Below are 17,699 nucleotides of genomic sequence, written 5' to 3' on the forward strand. Positions count from 1 at the left end.
GCTCTTCTCCCAGACGCCCCCATGGATTGTTCTCCCAGTCTTTGCTCAGAGAGGCTTTTCTGGGCACACTATTTAAAACAACAACTCCTTACACTCCCCATCCCCTTCCCTCTATTATTTTTCTCCGCAGCACTTAGTACCTTCTAACATGCTATACACATTTTTCTTTTCAACATTGTTCACTGTCTGTTCCCCTCCACACCCCTCTTAAAACGAAAGCTCCATGAGAAAGGATTTTTGACTTTTTGTTAAATTGCCAGCCTAGAGTAGTACTTGGCAAATAATAAATAATAGATAAATTTTTGCTGAATGACTAAATGCTCTTATATAGATAAGCATTGTGTGCCAGAGGAGCACTAAAGGGAAACTCTTAATTCACACTGGGATCTGGCAGGGAAAAGTCTTCTGGAGAAACTTACTCTTCTTCCAGGACCGGAAGCTGATGCAGTTGCTGAGCGTATAAGCCAATGGTCACTTTTTAGTCCTCCTCTTAACTGACCTATCAACATCATTTGACACCATCGTGACTGTCTTCTTGGAGTGCTGTCTTCACTTGCCTTCTGGGGTACCACATCTGCCTGGCTTGTTCTCCTACTTTCCTGGCCATCCCTTCTCAGGATCTTCAGCAGCACCTCTCCCCTCTAAATGTTGGAGTGCCCAGGGTTCAGTCCTGGTCTTCTTCTCATCTTTCTACACTCATTCCTCAGGGGATCAAAACTTTAAAAAATATCAGGGCTTTAAATGCCATCTGTATACTCATGACTACAACACATATATTTCTAAACGCTCTCTCTTTCCTGAACTCCAGATCTGTATATCAGGTGCCTACTGGGAGAGCCTTTTTGATGTCTAAGTATCGCAGAGTTAAATGTCCACAATAGAGCCTCTGATATTTCCCCCTTGCCATGTGTTCCCAACGTCATTTAATGGCAGCTCTATTCTTTCGGTTGCTCAGGCCAAAAGCCTCGGAATTATCTTTGATTCTCCTCTTCCTCTCTGCCAATTCTACCTTCCCAATTTAACCAGAACCACTTCTCACCATCCCCACCGCCAGCACCCTGGGACTGCTTGGATTTTACGAGCCTCTTTGCTTCTTCTTGTTGCTCCTCTTCAGCCAATCCCCACACTGACACCACGTGATCCTATTAAAACCTAAGTCAAATCATGTCTCTCTTCTGCTCAAAACCTTCCATTGGCTTCTTATATCCCCTCAGAGACCTGCAAGGCCTTTCTTAACCTGGCATCATCTCCAACCACTATCCCCCTAATTATTCTTCTCCATTTAGCTGTCTTGCTGATCCTTGGCTATTCCATGTATGCTCTTGCTTCAGAGCCTTTGCACTTGATATTCTTTATCTAGAAGATGTTCTTTCCCCAGATGTCTGTTTAGCTAGCTCCCTCACTTGCTTCAATCATTACTCAAAATTCATCTTTTTCAGTGAGGATTTTCTTGGTTGCCCTATCTAAAAATTTAATGCGGGTTCCTGCCCCCACTTCTCATTCCCTTTGTCTTTTTCCTCCTTTGCACTTTTCGATAATGTATCTTATTTTCATATTTACCTTATTTATTGTCTTTTTCCTCCATTTCAATATAAGATCATAACTCTCACCTTTAAAAAAATGCATCTCTCTCCTCCCATTTACATTTCTTCAGTCACAGTTTTAAAGTCATGCTAATAACACTCACTCGCAATGGAAATGTTTGAGCATAGCAAAGGATTTGGTCTGTTTTGTTCACCAGCACATAGTTTGCGCTTAAACTCGTTATAATGAATGGATCAAGAATTAATTAGATCCGGTAAAACTGTTTTCCTTAGCGAGTAAGTGTTCTTCCAAACCCAGGAAGAGTTAAAATTTTAGAAGATGCTAAAAGGGGTCAAACTCGTAGTTTGATACTTTCATGTTAAATGTAGGAATAAGCTAGTAATTACTGATAATGATTATATATAATATTGTAAATATTAAATATCTATAATTACGATAGATACTTGTAATTATAGATAATATGAGTATTTAGGGTTTAAAATTTTAGTGTTCAGGAGAATCAGTCATATTAAGGAATTCGACAGATCAGGTTTATGATTCCATTTTGAGTTTTATCATTGAATTCAGACTCATGATTTAAAGGTTAGAGATGTAACCATTTAAAATGTTTATAATCAGTATTAAATGCCTGAAATGAAAAGTTGTTTTATTGCATTTATAAGTTTAATTTATTGGATTTATAAGAGATGTTTAAATTATTGGAAGCTTTGCATGTTCATTTGTCTGGTAAGGTATTTGAAGTGCTTAAAAACATCAATTATTAAAATTATCAATGCAGTTTAAGGGAATTTGAATAGGTTTGTGAATAGGACTTACGGTTTAAGAGAAGCTGAGTTCTACAGTGAGATACCACTCACACCTACTAATATAGCTATAATAAAAAAGACAGACAATAACAAATGTTGGCAAGAATGTAGAAAAATTGAAGTTGGAACTTTCATATGTTGCTTGTAGGAGTGTAAAAGGGTGTAGGCACTTTGTAAAACAGTCTGACAGTTCTTCATAAAGTAAGATGCAGTACACCTGAAACTAACACAATATTGCAAATTAACTATACTTCAATAAAAAAAGGTAAAATGCAGAGTTGACATATGACTCAGCAGTTTAACTCCTATATGTATACCCAAGAGAACTGAAGACATGTCCACACAAAAACTTGTACACAATGTTCATAGCAGCATTATCCATAATAGCCAAAAAGTGTAAACAATCCAAATGACCATCAACTAATGAGCTGATAGATATAATGTGGTATATCCATACAATGGAATATTATTTGGCAATAAATAAAGCATGAAGTGCTGATGCATGCTACAATATGCATGAATATTGAACACATTATGCTAATTAAAAGAAGCCTCTTACAAAAGACCATATATAGTAGGATCCATATATATGAAATGTCCAGAATAAGAAAATCTATACAGACAGAATCTATAGAGGTTGCTTAGGGCTAGGGATTTTTAGGGGATATGGGGAGTGACTGCTAAGGGGTATGGGATTTCCTTTTAGGGTGTTGAAAATGTTCTGGAATTAGTGGTGATGATTGCACAACTTTGGCAATACACTAAAACCACTGAATTGTTTATTTTTAAAAGGTTTTTTAAAATGGTGTGTGAATTATATCAATAAAAAAGAGAGAAGTTGAGTTCTTTAACTTCAGTTGATTGATATGTTATGCTTAAAATTTACTAGATTTACAAGTAGAATAACAAGATTTATATGACGAATTTGCTGTATTAAATAAAACAAGGTTTTAAATTTGCAACTTTAGTAAGTTTATTATTAACTTTAAGCTCAGTCTTAAAAATGCAAAAATGTCTTAAAAATGTAAATTTGAAAGGAAGCTTGTTCTGAGTAACTCATTCATTTGAGACAGTTCTAAGGAGAGAGGTTAGGAGGAAAGAGGAAGGAGAGTATATATGAATACAAAACAGTACAACAGGCTCTAGGTTAGATGTGCTTATATTAAATATTAAAGAAAAACTCAGCTTTTAAAAAATGTCAGTCAAAATGGATCTTGAGAAATACATGCTTTAAAACTCTTTCCTGGGACTTCCCTGGCGGTTCAGTGGTTAAGACCACGCTTCCACTGCAGGGGGTGCAGATTGATCCCTGGTAGGGGAACGAAGATCCCGCATGCCATGCACAGTGAAACAAAAGCTTCTGTGCTTTCCTTTGGTTTTTAATTTGCCCTTTAGAGCCACACATAAATCTTTATACTACAGGACTGTTCTTCAGATATTGAATGATAGTTGTCATGTCCACAGCAGACTTCGTTTTCTCTGGGTTAAATGGCTCTTGATCCCTTTGGCCATTTTCATATGACTTGATTTCATGTCTCCTGCTCATCCTAATTGCAAATGTACTGCAAGGAATTAGAAACGAGCCACAATACTTTATATGTGATATTATTTTGTTTATGAATATTATATGTCTATTAAAGTAAATTAAGAGAACACTGGCTTGGTATATTAGGCTTCTAGTTAACCACCAGATTTTGCCTCATAGTTGTGAAGTTTACCTCCTTTTGCAATTGGTATTTTGGACTTGTGTCAGGAATGCGTTCTGCTGCAAGTAACAGAAAGCCTAAAGAGAGGCTTAAATAATTAGGGGTTTATTTTTCACACACATTAAGAAGACCAGAGGTACATATTGCTGGTATATTGTTAGTTCAGTGGCCTAACAGTGTCAAGCCTTATTATCATTACCATTCTCTTCTCCTCTCTTGTGTGCTTGTCCCCCATGGCTGCAAGTCAAATATCACCTCTGATACTGAAGGCAGGATGAAGGAAGAGAAAGAAAGGTGCCAGTTGTCTCTGACCTCTTTAGAAATGCAAAAGTTTCCCCAGAGAAGTCCCTGTATGTTTCTACTTATGTGTTTCCAGAAGTGTGACATCTTGCCATTCTAAATTGCAAGGGATGTAGGGAAAGTGAGTATTTAGCTGGATACATTGATTCCCCAAGCAGAATTTGGGTTTCTCAAGAAGGAAATGGAAATAGATATCGGGTAGACCAAGAACAGTGTCTGCCACAGGTCTTCAGAACAGGATTTGACATTTTCACTTTCAATTAATTGAATTTGGCATATCATTTGTTCCAAGCTGTTAAAATAATTTAGATCCTATGTCTGTCATCCATGATATTTGTCATACCTCATAGCTTAGTGTCATATGCAAATATCACCACTGCCATTAATATCTTTATTAAAGATCTGGTGCTGAAGAAAACAGGGCTGAGAATGGAGCCCTCTGGCTCCTGATCTTTTGTCATAAAAATGTGTAGATAAGCTTGGCATTTACAAGGTCCTCAATAAATATGTTGAATGAATAAAAGTTGTAATGACAAATACCTAGAAATTAGTTTCGAGATTGGTTTAATTGCCAAGCTATGTTACTTCCCTGAGCAACATGGGCTGTTGGTTTATGTTGAATCACTTCATTTCTTCTTCTTTTTTTAAATTTTTTTTTTTTTTTTTTTTTGTCTGTGTTGGGTCTTCGTTTCCGTGCGAGGGCTTTCTCCAGTTGCGGTGAGCGGGGGCCACTCTTCATCGCGGTGCGCGGGCCTCTCACTATCGCGGCCTCTCCCGTTGCGGAGCACAGGCTCCAGACGCGCAGGCTCAGTAATTGTGGCTCACGGGCCTAGTCGCTCCGCGGCATGTGGGATCTTCCCAGACCAGGGCTCGAACCCGAGTCCCCTGCATTGGCAGGCAGATTCTCAACCACTGCGCCACCAGGGAAGCCCTTCTTCTTTTTTTAATATGAAATGTTTCACAAATTTTTGTGTCATCCTTGTACGGGGCCATGCTAATCTTCTCCACATTGTCCCAATTTTATTGTATGTGCTGCTGAAGCAAGCACTGGGTCACTTCATTTCTGATAGCCTCATCAAAAGCATGCCACAAATTAGTATGGATATATTTCTTCCCTGTGTCATCACCTGGTAAGGAGCAGGTGAATGTCACCCCTGACAATACATGTGTTAATACCTGTAACTTCCCTCTACCATAATAAATCCTTTTTTTCCTTTTGCATAAATGTTGAAACATGAAGACATGTAGCAGATCTCTTGTTCATGATGTTCTATACTTTTATCTACACAAATGGTCACAAGTAGTACACTCAGGTAGGATGTAGACCACTTTTTGAATCTCCAGCCATAAAAATTTTTGAATTGTCAACATCTAAAAATTGTATTTTCCCATAAAAATATGGATTTTTTCACTTCTCTTGAATAATTAGCATTCCTAGTTTCAATAGGCCCACATTCACACATGGCCTAAGTTAGCTGGAGCTGAGTAGTCATATGACATGGGCTGTTAGTTGTTCTCCTATATTTGTTTTCCTTTTTGTCAACAGTAATTGAGTTCCCACTTTTTAGCTGAGCACATGGCCACTGAAAGACCCAGCTTCCTTTTCAGTTAGGTCTGACCAGGAGTTCTGGCCAACAGGATGTTACTGAAAGTGGTATGTGAAAGAAAGAAGTGTCCTCAAAGGGAGGATGCCATCTTCTTTGTTTTCCTTTTTCCTGTTCAGTGGAATGTGAATATAATGGCTAGAACAATTTTGTTGTATCTCAAGGGGGAAGATGCTGATAGAGGATATGAGAGTGATAAGAAAGTACCTAGTTTCCTGATGATCTCAGAATCAGCATACTGCTGAGGACTGCCTTCCTGGACTTTTATCAAAAGAAATGAGTTTATATTTTATTTATGCTGTGTTATTTGAGTTTTCATGCAAATCTAATCCTAATCCATAAAAGCTACTGCCTTTGAGCAGGTATTCTCAGGTTTATCACAAATCCCACCACTATGTAATAACTCCCTAATATTGACCAGGAGCTGCCATTTATCATATCACACTTTCTCTCACCATTAAAAATGGAAAAATGAAAAACTGACATAGTCATGTGTTTCAAAGGAAGTTGAAGAGCATATGTCATTGTGGAAGTAGAGACTATTCCTACATGACTAATACTGCACACCAACTATTAATGCACACTGTATTAAATATGACTTCAGAAGGTATTATGAAACCAACCACAGTAAGAAATATACCCAGAAAAGCAAAGACATGTTAATGACAAACTTAATGAATAACTTAATGGACTGAAAACAAGGACTGGAATTACAGCAATGATAATGGTGTAAAATGTATTAAGTAAAAAAAATGTTCTTGGCATTAAAACCTTTTGCCAATGGTGGGTTTATGAAAAGGTTGATTGCAGCAGAAATTGTGTCCTGAATAGAAACTAACATTTGCAAATATAAGTTTAACCTCATGTAGTATTTCTTACCATGCTGAAGCAGGAGTGAAGGGATTTACAGTATGAAACATGAAAAGGTTAAATCATTTAGTTTTTTTCCCCTTCCAGCCAATGAGTGTACAGATATAAAAGATATAAATACCACCCAAGTAGCTATAGTCATTTGTGGTGTCTGGAAGGCTTTAAGTGTTTGAATTGCTTTTGAACTTTGTGCCAGTAATAGGCATATCAGAACATTATTTCTGCGTGTTGAGTGAAGTGGGTAAACAGGGCCGCAGGAGGTGCTTCAGCAAGTCAGAGCTAATACTGGACTTATTTTTCAAAACTGAAGTCCATGCTGGCAGTTTGCACAAGTTATACAATAATATGTTTATTTCATAATTAAATAAGAATAAAATTTAATTTAGAAAAAGAGAACATAAAATGAATATAGCAATGAATACTATGAAATGAATGTGCTACTGTGGTTTGAACCACAGGAGACACGTCAATGCTGTCCTTCCTTGGTGAATTGTATGCAAAGCAGATGTGGTGTGAGAATGAAGGGATTTTTTTTTTTTGGATGTTTCTAAGAAATTGGTTTGTGTTATCTAAAGAAAGTGTCAGCTGAACCCAACAGTGAAGACTTATACAAAGATTGGAACTCCGGTTGACATTCACACTCTTATTTCTCTACAAGTGTGTTCGCAATCAATTACACAAACAAATCATTCCTTTTATTCATCTAATTTCTAACCAAACCGTGCCTTTGGGACACTCACTAAGCCACAAAAAAATCTGGCCTTTAATATACAGAAATCATTTTCCAGAAATTTAAGTGATGATTACCCCTTGTGGAGCTAAAAAGTGAATTCTAAGTTATTTGATTTTGAAATTTATAAAAATAAACTTAGATCATTTTGCTTTTTCTCAGCTAATATTGATAATGTGAATAAAGAGCTAAAAAATGGAAGTTAGTATACTAAAGTGTAGTTCCAAAAACTAACCAGGAACTGAATTCTATAAATAACTCAGATATTTTAAAAATGCAAAAAAACCCCAAAAAACAAAAAACAAAAACCTGACTGAGGAATCTATGTTTTGGAAAAACCATATCTGTGAAAAACTTACATTATTATTTTTTCTTTTAATTTTTTAATTAATTAATTAATTAATTTATGGTTGTGTTGGGTCTTCATTTCTGTGCCAGGGCTTTCTCTAGTTGCGGCAAGTGGGGGCCACTCTTCATCGCGGTGCGCGGGCCTCTCACTGTCGCGGCCTCTCTTGTTGCGGAGCACAGGCTCCAGACGCGCAGGCTCAGCAATTGTGGCTCACGGGCCTAGCCGCTCCGCGGCATGTGGGATCTTCCCGGACCAGGGCTCGAACCCGTGTCTCCTGCATTGGCAGGCAGATTCTCAACCACTGCGCCACCAGGGAAGCCCAAAAAACTTACATTATTAATTTAAATAAAATTAATATTGCTCACAGATGATGAAGAAAACAGTCACATTTCTCTGGTTCAAGATTAAAAACATAATGAATTATAGAAGAAATGCATAAGCTTTTGCACAGCGAAGGAAACCATAAACAAGATGAAACGACAACCCTCAGAATGGGCGAAAATATCTGCAAACGAATTAACAGACAAAGGATTAATCTCCAAAATATATAAACAGCTCATTCAGCTCAATATTAAAGAAACAAACAACCCAATCCAAAAATGGGCAGAAGACCTAAATAGACATTTCTCCAAAGACATACAGATGACCAAGAAGCACATGAAAAGATGCTCAACATCACTAATTATTAAATGCAAATCAAAACTACAATGAGGTATCACCTCACACCAGTTAGAATGGGCATCATCAGAAAATCTACAAACAACAAATGCTGGAGAGGGTGTGGAGAAAAGGGAACCCTCTTGCACTGTTGGTGGGAATGTAAATTGATACAGCCACTATGGAGAACAGTATGGAGGTTCCTTAAAAAACTAAAAATAGAATTACCATATGACCCAGCAATCCCACTACTGGGCGTATACCCAGAGGAAACCATAATTCAAAAAGATACATGCACCCCAATGTTCACTGCAGCACTATTTACAATAGCCAGGACATGGAAGCAACCTAAATGCCCATCGACAGACGAATGGATAAAGAAGCTGAGGTACATATATACAATGGAATATTACTCAGCCATAAAAAGGAACGAAATTGAGTCATTTGTTGAGACGTGGATGGATCTAGAGAGACTGTCATACAGAGTGAAGTAAGTCAAAAAGAGAAAAACAAATATCATATATTAACGCATGTATGTGGAAACTAGAAAAATAGTACAGATGAGCTGGTTTGCAGGGCAGAAGTTGAGACACAGATGTAGAGAACAGACATATGGACACCAAGGGGGGAAAACTGTGGTGGGGTGGGGATGGTGGTGTGCTGAATTGGGCGATTGCGATTGACATGTGTACACTGATGTGTATAAAATTGATGACTAATAAGAACCTGCAGTATAAAAAACAAACAAAACAACTAATACTAAACTTTCATTGGGTTATTTGTATGGAAATATGTTAATATAAATGTTTCAGACATTATGTGAAATTTCTAAAAATCTTATATGTTCTGGTATAATGTTATAAGTCATAAGTCTAGTTATTACTTTAAAATGTATATCTCAGAAATAACTAAATTTCCTTGTCAATTGCACTACTATGAACTTTCATCAAATCTTTAACTGTGGTCATTTTTAAGTCTTTTGTCATTTACAGACAGTTCTGGGTGTACTCTGATGCTTTTGCAAATATGTCCCTATAAAAGGGGTTCATCTTCAAGAAATTCATAGAAAAGACTCTGACAAGTACAGGTTTCTGGTAACTGTACTGCTGAACTGAATGAATAAGCATTTTCAGAACTCTAATGAAAAACTGATGAACTCATAAAAGTGCTAACAAAAGATCAAGATGAAAAAAAAAATTAATTACATGGGACTGAGTGAACTGATGAGGATGATTTTAATTTTTGTGACTTTCTGTTTGAATTTAAAAAAAAAAACTCCCACAAGGACTCAGAGGCAAAGAATATACAAATCAATTTACTGCAAAGTAAAGGAGCTGTTACAGTGGAGGATTACTGGACTGAATGTCAATATTATGACATAGTATGGGTGTGCTTCGTGTTTGGTAATTGCAATCATTGTTGCTTTTGTTGTGGTCATCCATTTACAATGCTTGGTGTCAGTGTATTTATCTCTTTAAAAAAAAAAAAAGAAATGCATAACTAAAATGTTTATTAGTATTTGAATTTATATCAAAATTTAATCTCTAATATCATATATTTATGTTACATGCTTATAGCAAAGTGCAATAAAAATAAATGATATAATTCTCATATTTGATTCCCATTACACCACCCCTTCACTCATTTACCATGTTCTCCTGGCCTTTGTAAGCACTTGAGATTGTGAGCCCTCGTCTTGCCTTTCTTGCATTCCTTCTGGATACAAAGATAATCAATGCCCTGAGCAGGTAAAATTTCCAAAAATATTTGTCATTTTTCCATAAAGGAGGTAGACAAGAAAAGAAAGCCCAGAACTTTAGAGCCAAAGGCAATGGAGAAATTCAGTGTAACCATAATATTACCAGGTGGAAATGGGCTAGAGTTGGAGAAGACCACGTAAAAAATCTGAACTCAAGGTTTCATAAAGATCCCCTAATTTTGTTTGGCTATTGAGATTCACATAGCAAGTCTCTGGTATAACAGCAGCCCTCTAAAGGATTCAGGGAGGATCTATGATAGGTGTACAGACCAATAGCAACCTTAAGATAGGACACTTTGCCATTGGGTGAGAAGAAAGACTACAAGATTAATGCAATACCCAAGTTGTTAACTAATATTTAATAACAAAACTTCATACATAGTAAATCTTAAAAATAGCATAATCAATTAAGCATTTTATCATTTGCAAATTATGAAATTGTTGCTCTGCACTTAAGTGCTTGGTAATGGTGGTGTTCACTAATAAATTACACATATATATGGCATCTTCTATTTGCCAAGCAGTGTTCTAAGTACTGAGGATACAGCAGTAACTAGAACAGACAAAATCCCTGTCCTCATAGAATATACATTCTAGAAGGCAGAGAAGGATAAAATAAATAAGCAGACCATGTCCTGAGGAGGTATAATTTGAGAGAATTTGACAAGACCTCAGAACCCAATAATTATGAGATTTTAAGTAACAAGAGTTCTATTAGCTGAACAATTATTATATGTAAGAACTTTATTTCATTTATCTTTACAACTCTGTAAGGTGTATTTTATTCCCTTTCCACAAATGAAACTAGCTCAGGGAGGCTAACTTGCTAAATCAAGTGGTGGTTCCATAATAATTCGGATGGGAACTTTACAAGTTTCAGTTTAGGCAAAATACATGTTAATTCCATTAAAATTTGAGTGTTTATTCAGTATAAGATAATTCATGAGTCTTTTATAAAGACATTCTACCTTTGCCTTCAATGAACTTCAGTTAACCTTGAATATAAACCTCTACTTATTTATGTATTTCACACAGTGAATACCATTTTAAAATGCTTTCTAAATATTACAATGCGTGATTTTGGAACAGGAATGAATTTGACAATTTTCTACTCCAGTTTTCTGTCCCTTCCTTTTTTTTTTTTTTTAACTAATGGAAAAAAAGAAAGTAAAAAAATAGTATTCAAATTTCACATGTTTACTTGGTAGTAAAACTAAGATGAAGACTCAGGTCTTCTGATTTCCAGTCTATTTTTTATTATTTATTTCTTTATGAAACCAGTACATTTTTAAAATAAACTTACCATTCCTTAATGTTCATAGTGATCATCACTGAGTTATTTTTAATACATTTTTTCCACAGTACTTACTGAAAGTCAAATTTTTTCATACATAATATATAAAAAAACATTAAAACCGTACAATAAAAATAGTTAATAGCTCAATTCTCAAAGACCTATTAGGAGTACTATTTCCTCATTTTAGCACAATATTAACAGTACATTTATATAGATGATATACAGTTTCACAGGACAGTGGATAACGCTACTATACAGCTGAAGAGAAGCTGGAGAGTGGAGTGTGAGCCACCTGGGAAGTAGCAGCTGTCCTGTTCCTGCTGGTGTTTGAACAGGAATGGGTTAGCAGGCCCTAGTTTAGTACTGTTGCTAACTCTTGTTGTAATGATTAGATGAACAAAAGAGAAGTGGCTTGTGCCAATCACTCTTGTGCCACACTCAGACAATCATTTGTTGCCTTCAAGAGTTGACCACCAGTGCCTAGGAAACAAAGTCACTGGTTAGGCCCAAGGCTACAGATTCTCTGCAATAACCACTGGACAGACTGTCAAGGCATAAAAAATAAGAGGAGCTTGAGGAATTTGGTATTAAACAGTGACTTGTGTTTTTAGTGATAAAATAACAAACCAAGTTAAGATTGTGACATTTACTTAGTTCCAAGCCTAGGGAGAGCAAAGACTGGGAGAGCTGTATTAACCCACTAGTACAAAGTTTATGAGTATCCTCATAAGGATAAAGAGGAGTGGTTTGTCAGGAGGATACAGGGCATTTGTAGATTCCTACCCACAGAGAATTAGAGAGGTCACAACACAGTTGTTTGTCTTATTATTTCCCTTAGATTTTTTCTATTTTTTAATTGTCCAATTTTAAAAGCAGAAAAATAAAGAACTAGATGGCAGCAAAAGAACTATGCCTCCCGTATTTGAGGATGTTGCTGATATTCTAGTAAGATAGATAAGCTTGCCTTACCAGAAATGACTTGTAATAAATTCTAGGCAACAGGGTTTAGTACAGTGATCAAGGCAGCACAGAAGGACTGTACATATTTTTTGCAAAGAAAAGCCATATTCATGATTGAGCTTTGTTAGATATGTCCCCTAAATTTAATATTTTTTCCAGAGCTAAAACAGAAGAAACAACTCTATCTTAGCAACAGATTTAACCTTCAGATGTCTAGAACCTTCATCACAATCCAAAGCAAAGTGATTATTTTCCTTTCTGTAATTAGCTTTCCCTGCTATACTTTTTGAAAGGAAAAATCTCAAGCATGCTAGGCTTTTTGCCAATTTCATTTCTGGCGTGGTTTGACTGATTTTAAGTTTACTGTTCTAATGATACTCAAGAGTTTTAAAATTCAGGCTCAGTAAATAGGATCTGAATATAGAGAAAAAAATATGTTGGAAAAAAGGAAATTTATCAGTGTGTTTGTTTATAACAATTACAACTTACAGAAATTCTTTTCTAATCTTCAGTAGTTAACCATTTTTATGGAAACAACCAAGTATTAGTATATGACAGAACAGTAATGAAGTATGAGTTAGAACTATGCAGCCATTAGGTTTAGTGACTTTTCTTTGAAAGATAATTGAGATTAGTTTGTTGAGACAAACTGGTTTTATTATTGTCTCACTGAGACTTTAAATAACAGAGCTAAAGGTTTTTGTTTTCTAGTGTCTTATCAATAGTAGGCTCTCTATACCTTTGTGTCCTTTACTGAAGAGTCTTCATTTTGAGGTTATTTCTATCTGTTAATACAACTTTTACAGTTTAAGGGTTTGTCTTCAGAGCTTTCTTTAAAGGTTTTTATCTAGTTTAAATGGGGCTTTTTAGTATAAACTGAAGAGAAAGAATGCTTCAGCTGAAGATATCTTTTTTTTTCCCTCTATTAAGGTATTTCCTCAATTAATTGTAAAGAAAAGACTTGGCAGGAAATATAAAAAGCTTATCTATGATGCTGTTTTTGGACTTTGTGTTAAAACATAGATATAGGGCTATGTCAATAAAACATGTGTGTTTATTCATTCTATATATTTTAAAAAACTAGGCATTTCACAGGTGTACCATAAATGACTTTAAAACTGGGATCAATTTGAGGTGCAGTAAACAACTGGCATATGTGTCCTTTGAAATATGGCAGGATACAAGCACTTTATATGCCTAAAAGACACATACTGTTAGCCAAGTCACTATGGAAGGAAAATCTGTAAAATGTAAAAGGCAATGGAGAGAAACTGCAGGTGATTACTACCTTTGTAATAGGTTAATTGATATATACTGTCACTAAGATTGGACAAATACCAATTGAATGAAACAATTAAAAAAAAGTTTCAAGTAGAAGCCTCTATAGATCGTTCCTATTTCTCCAAGTGTTTAAAAACAAAACAAAACAAAACAAAGGTGTAGGGTGGGGAGGAGAATAAAACAATAATTAAAGTCTCTCCTGATGATCACAGTCAGGCCTGAATTAGTGACCTCACAGGTCAAGTGCAAAATCTCGAAGTACAGAATAGAAACCACAAAACAAGTATTTACTGAGCACTTACTAAGTAGCAGGAACTGTTCTAGGATTAAAAAAAAAAAATAAATAAGGTGAGCAGGAAGGATAAGATAAGACTATGAAGGAGAGAGTAGAGTAGACTTCACATGCAATTATTAGGTCATGCAGAGAAGAAAAAAAAAAAAAAAAGAGGAGAAGCAACAATTAAACAAATATTAGAAGAAAATATTCCTGAGCTGAGAGAAGGCTTGAGGCTTCAGATTGAAAGAGCTCACAAGAGGTCCAGGAAGTGAGGGGGGAGGGGTAGACTTATCAGACATCTAATAAAATTAAGGAACTCTAAGGATAAAAAGAAAAAAAGAAAACAAAACCCTCATAGTTGACAAGCTTTTAGCTATAAAGAATGAGTTCCCCACAAAGGGGAAAAAAAATCAAACTGGTTTTATTATAAAATCCTAGTCTGCAATAATAGAAGCTAGAAGACAGTGGACGTAATAGTTACAGGCTAATGAAAGAAAAGGACTACAACCCAAGAATCCTACCCAGCAAAATTACTATTTCCTCTGCCAGAGGAAAAGATGATATTCAATAACTAAAGTGTATCACCCAAATACATTACCTAAGGAAGATATAGTGCAGTTCACAATCTTTACCACTGTACGTGTGGCCCTAAACAGGGGAATGGCTGGAAGCAAATGGTGGTGCATTCACAAGGTGGAGTATTGTGAAGTTAATAAAAAGAATGACTTAGTGTTCGTAGCTGGGATTTCTTCTAAGACGCGCAGACATGGGAATGAAGGACAGTTTGTACTCAAACATCCCTAGAACCAGGAAGCATGGCACACCATGCCACGAAGAGCCACACGGGGAAGGACCAGGATCAGTCAGGAGGCAGAGAGGGAGAGGGTGCAGCATGGCCTAGAGTCTTTATTAACATTCTTTGTGGGAAGGAATGGGCGAGGCAGGGCAGGTACACTGAGTAAGTTTGGGATTGGATATTTTGAATAATTTCAGTAGACTGGGCTACAGGGGTGGTTCCTAGCTGTCTGGTACCTGGCTCTGGGGTGATTTAGGGCAAGGGGAATACTGGCTTGGCGTGTGAGAATTTGATAAAGGAGACGGTTGGGGGTGTGGACTCTGGATTGGTTGTCTTGTATATTAAAGGCATGCTTCCAGGGGAGTCCTTTGCTATCTCTGGGAATTAGTTCTGGAAGGGGCAGTGTCACCAGGATCGATCAAGGATCCAAATGCCAGAGTATCAAGGATACAGAAAATAAGAAAATGTAGTCAATACAATTGGCCCTGTGACGCTCTGGCATCATATTAAGGAATCCTTGAGGGTGATACTAGTGGAGACTTTTAGCAAGCAGGGCATAAGTTGCACTAACAGTGTAGAAAACATTTTACTAAGAGAGTAGAAAGGAAGAACACAAGTAGAGGTGTAAGGAGTCCTTGCAGGCCAGCCTATAACTAGATTTTCTATTTATATGGCATTAACCAAGAAATAGGAAATTCTTGGGGTCTCCAACAATATCTAAGTGGAGTTGGAAAGTGTGCTAAAGGTATGATATATCAAGGTAGCAGGTCCAGCAGTTGTTCTGTTGGACAGTATGAAATGATACATTAGTAAAGTATATGTAAGATTAGTGGGATTGTGTATAACCAAGGAGAAAGAGTGGTTGTGGCGATCATGGTGGGAGGCAGAAGGTGAGAGTAGGAAAACGCCTTGGGAACTAGGTGGTCCTCTCCCCAAAGTGCTGAAGGATTTGACTAACATGAGGCAAATGCCTCCAGGGAGCAATAATCTCCATTAATTTAGAACACAGATAGCAGTAACCTCTACTAGATTTCTCTTTAGGCACAGGTGTACGGGGTGTGCCTTTTGGCAAAGAACAAGGAGTAGGATCATGGGCTAGGCAGACAGTAGCTCAGAAATGTAATGGGATCCTTAGTATCGAAGGAAGAAAAGCAAAAATGTCCTGTGTCCAATTTGTGCCTTAGGAGAGGCAACCCATATGTGTTGCTGGAAGCGAGGTTTTAGTGTCAGAGTGAAGTCATCGCCAATGATGAGCACTTGGACTAGGAGATGCCCTCTGGGATATGGGGCTGGGGTATCCTTTCCAAGAGGGTATCCACTCGAGGTGATGTGGGGTCTCACATTTACCATGTTTGGGTCTTCAGATTGTAAATTAATGAAAGTATACAGACCAATAGCAATAAGACCAACAGTCAACAGGAAGGTGAGCAGCTGCACTGAGAGGGCTTTTGTTTTTGGTGGAAGTTTCAGCTCAAATGGGTCCTCTATCAGGTAAACAGCTGTCTGGTATATGGACAATTTGGTTAATGCGCCCCTTGATCTGGCCTCCAGCCCTTCTGGGATGAGGGAATGATAAAACATTTATAAAGGTACGGGAAGACATTATAAAAAGGGTCTCATTTACAATGAGTCTTTATATACATGGAGGCAATGCACATCCCCTTTAAATATAAGGGGGATAGAAAAATTTTAAAAGTTGGTGTGAGGTGTAAACTGGCCAAGGGGCCTTGAATTAAGAGAGATTAAGGCCTAGAGCAAGATAGAGACCCATTTAGGGGTCCATTTACCTGAGTGGAATTTGAAAAAGAGCTGTGTGAGACCATTATGTCTCTTAATTAAACTGGCTATCGGATACCTACAAGGGATGTGAAAGTTCTATTGAATACCTTTTCCAAGAGATTAGCATTGTGTATTTTTAGAAGAAAAATGTATATCTTAGTTATTATCAATAATGTCTGTAACTCTGAAAGTAGTGTGGCGTGCAATGGCAAGGCCTTGTATTGTGGCCTAAATATATATGGAGATGTGTGATTTTGACTTATATTTTGAACATCTGTGAGGCAAGAGAGTCCCAGTTTTGTTAGTTTTTTTCTCCCTTAAAGGGACAATTTTAGGCAATGACCCAGCAGTTTATAATAAATGTGAAATGAGGCTACTTGTTGGCCAGGGCATCCAGCAGTTTGGTTGAGTGTGTTGTTTCTTGGGTCCCATCCTTTATTAGGGACATCCTGGCTAAGAGATGGGAAACAGCAACATTTCATTGAGCTCCATCATATATGATGGTTAGCAGTGCCATTTGCATAGTCTATGTACTCCCATTGCTGTTCATTCAGTTAATCCCAAGTGGATTCTGGGCAGCCAAGTGATCTGGGGGAGGGGTGACATCCTCCAGCACCATGGCATTTAACAAGGGACTGAGGACAGGGGAAGCCACCTCCTCCTGCAGGTGGAATATGCCAGAGAGCTCAGGCTCGGCTCCATCCTGTCTAAAGAGGCCTTGGTAGCTGTGCCGAGTTTCTGGTGTATTGTTTCTATGACCCAACACTTAACAAGCGGTTGGGTATGAAAGGTCACAGGCTCCGAGTCTGTGAGAGCCTCTATTTTCCAGAGAGCTCAGCATGTATTTTATTTGTTGTTTTAATGGAGCATAGTATGAGGCTGAGAGGGCAGTTTCTTGCATCATAAGCCCTTGGACAACTTATGGCCATCCTAAGTGGTCTAGAGATTCCAGGAGGTATGACAAGAGGTTGCCAAAATTTCCT

At 37.2% G+C, this 17,699-nt stretch overlaps 1 non-coding gene across 1 annotated transcript; it reads right to left on the reverse strand.

The window, feature by feature from the left end:
* Positions 1 to 5,299: 5,299 nt before the first annotated feature.
* LOC114236940 (U6 spliceosomal RNA) lies at positions 5,300 to 5,405 on the reverse strand. Its single transcript, XR_003622784.1, has one exon. It is a non-coding gene; the product is annotated as a U6 spliceosomal RNA (small nuclear RNA).
* Positions 5,406 to 17,699: the final 12,294 nt, after the last annotated feature.

The sequence above is a fragment of the Balaenoptera acutorostrata genome, chromosome 2 (assembly GCF_949987535.1).
Source record: "Balaenoptera acutorostrata chromosome 2, mBalAcu1.1, whole genome shotgun sequence".
Taxonomy (NCBI): Eukaryota; Metazoa; Chordata; class Mammalia; order Artiodactyla; family Balaenopteridae; genus Balaenoptera; species Balaenoptera acutorostrata.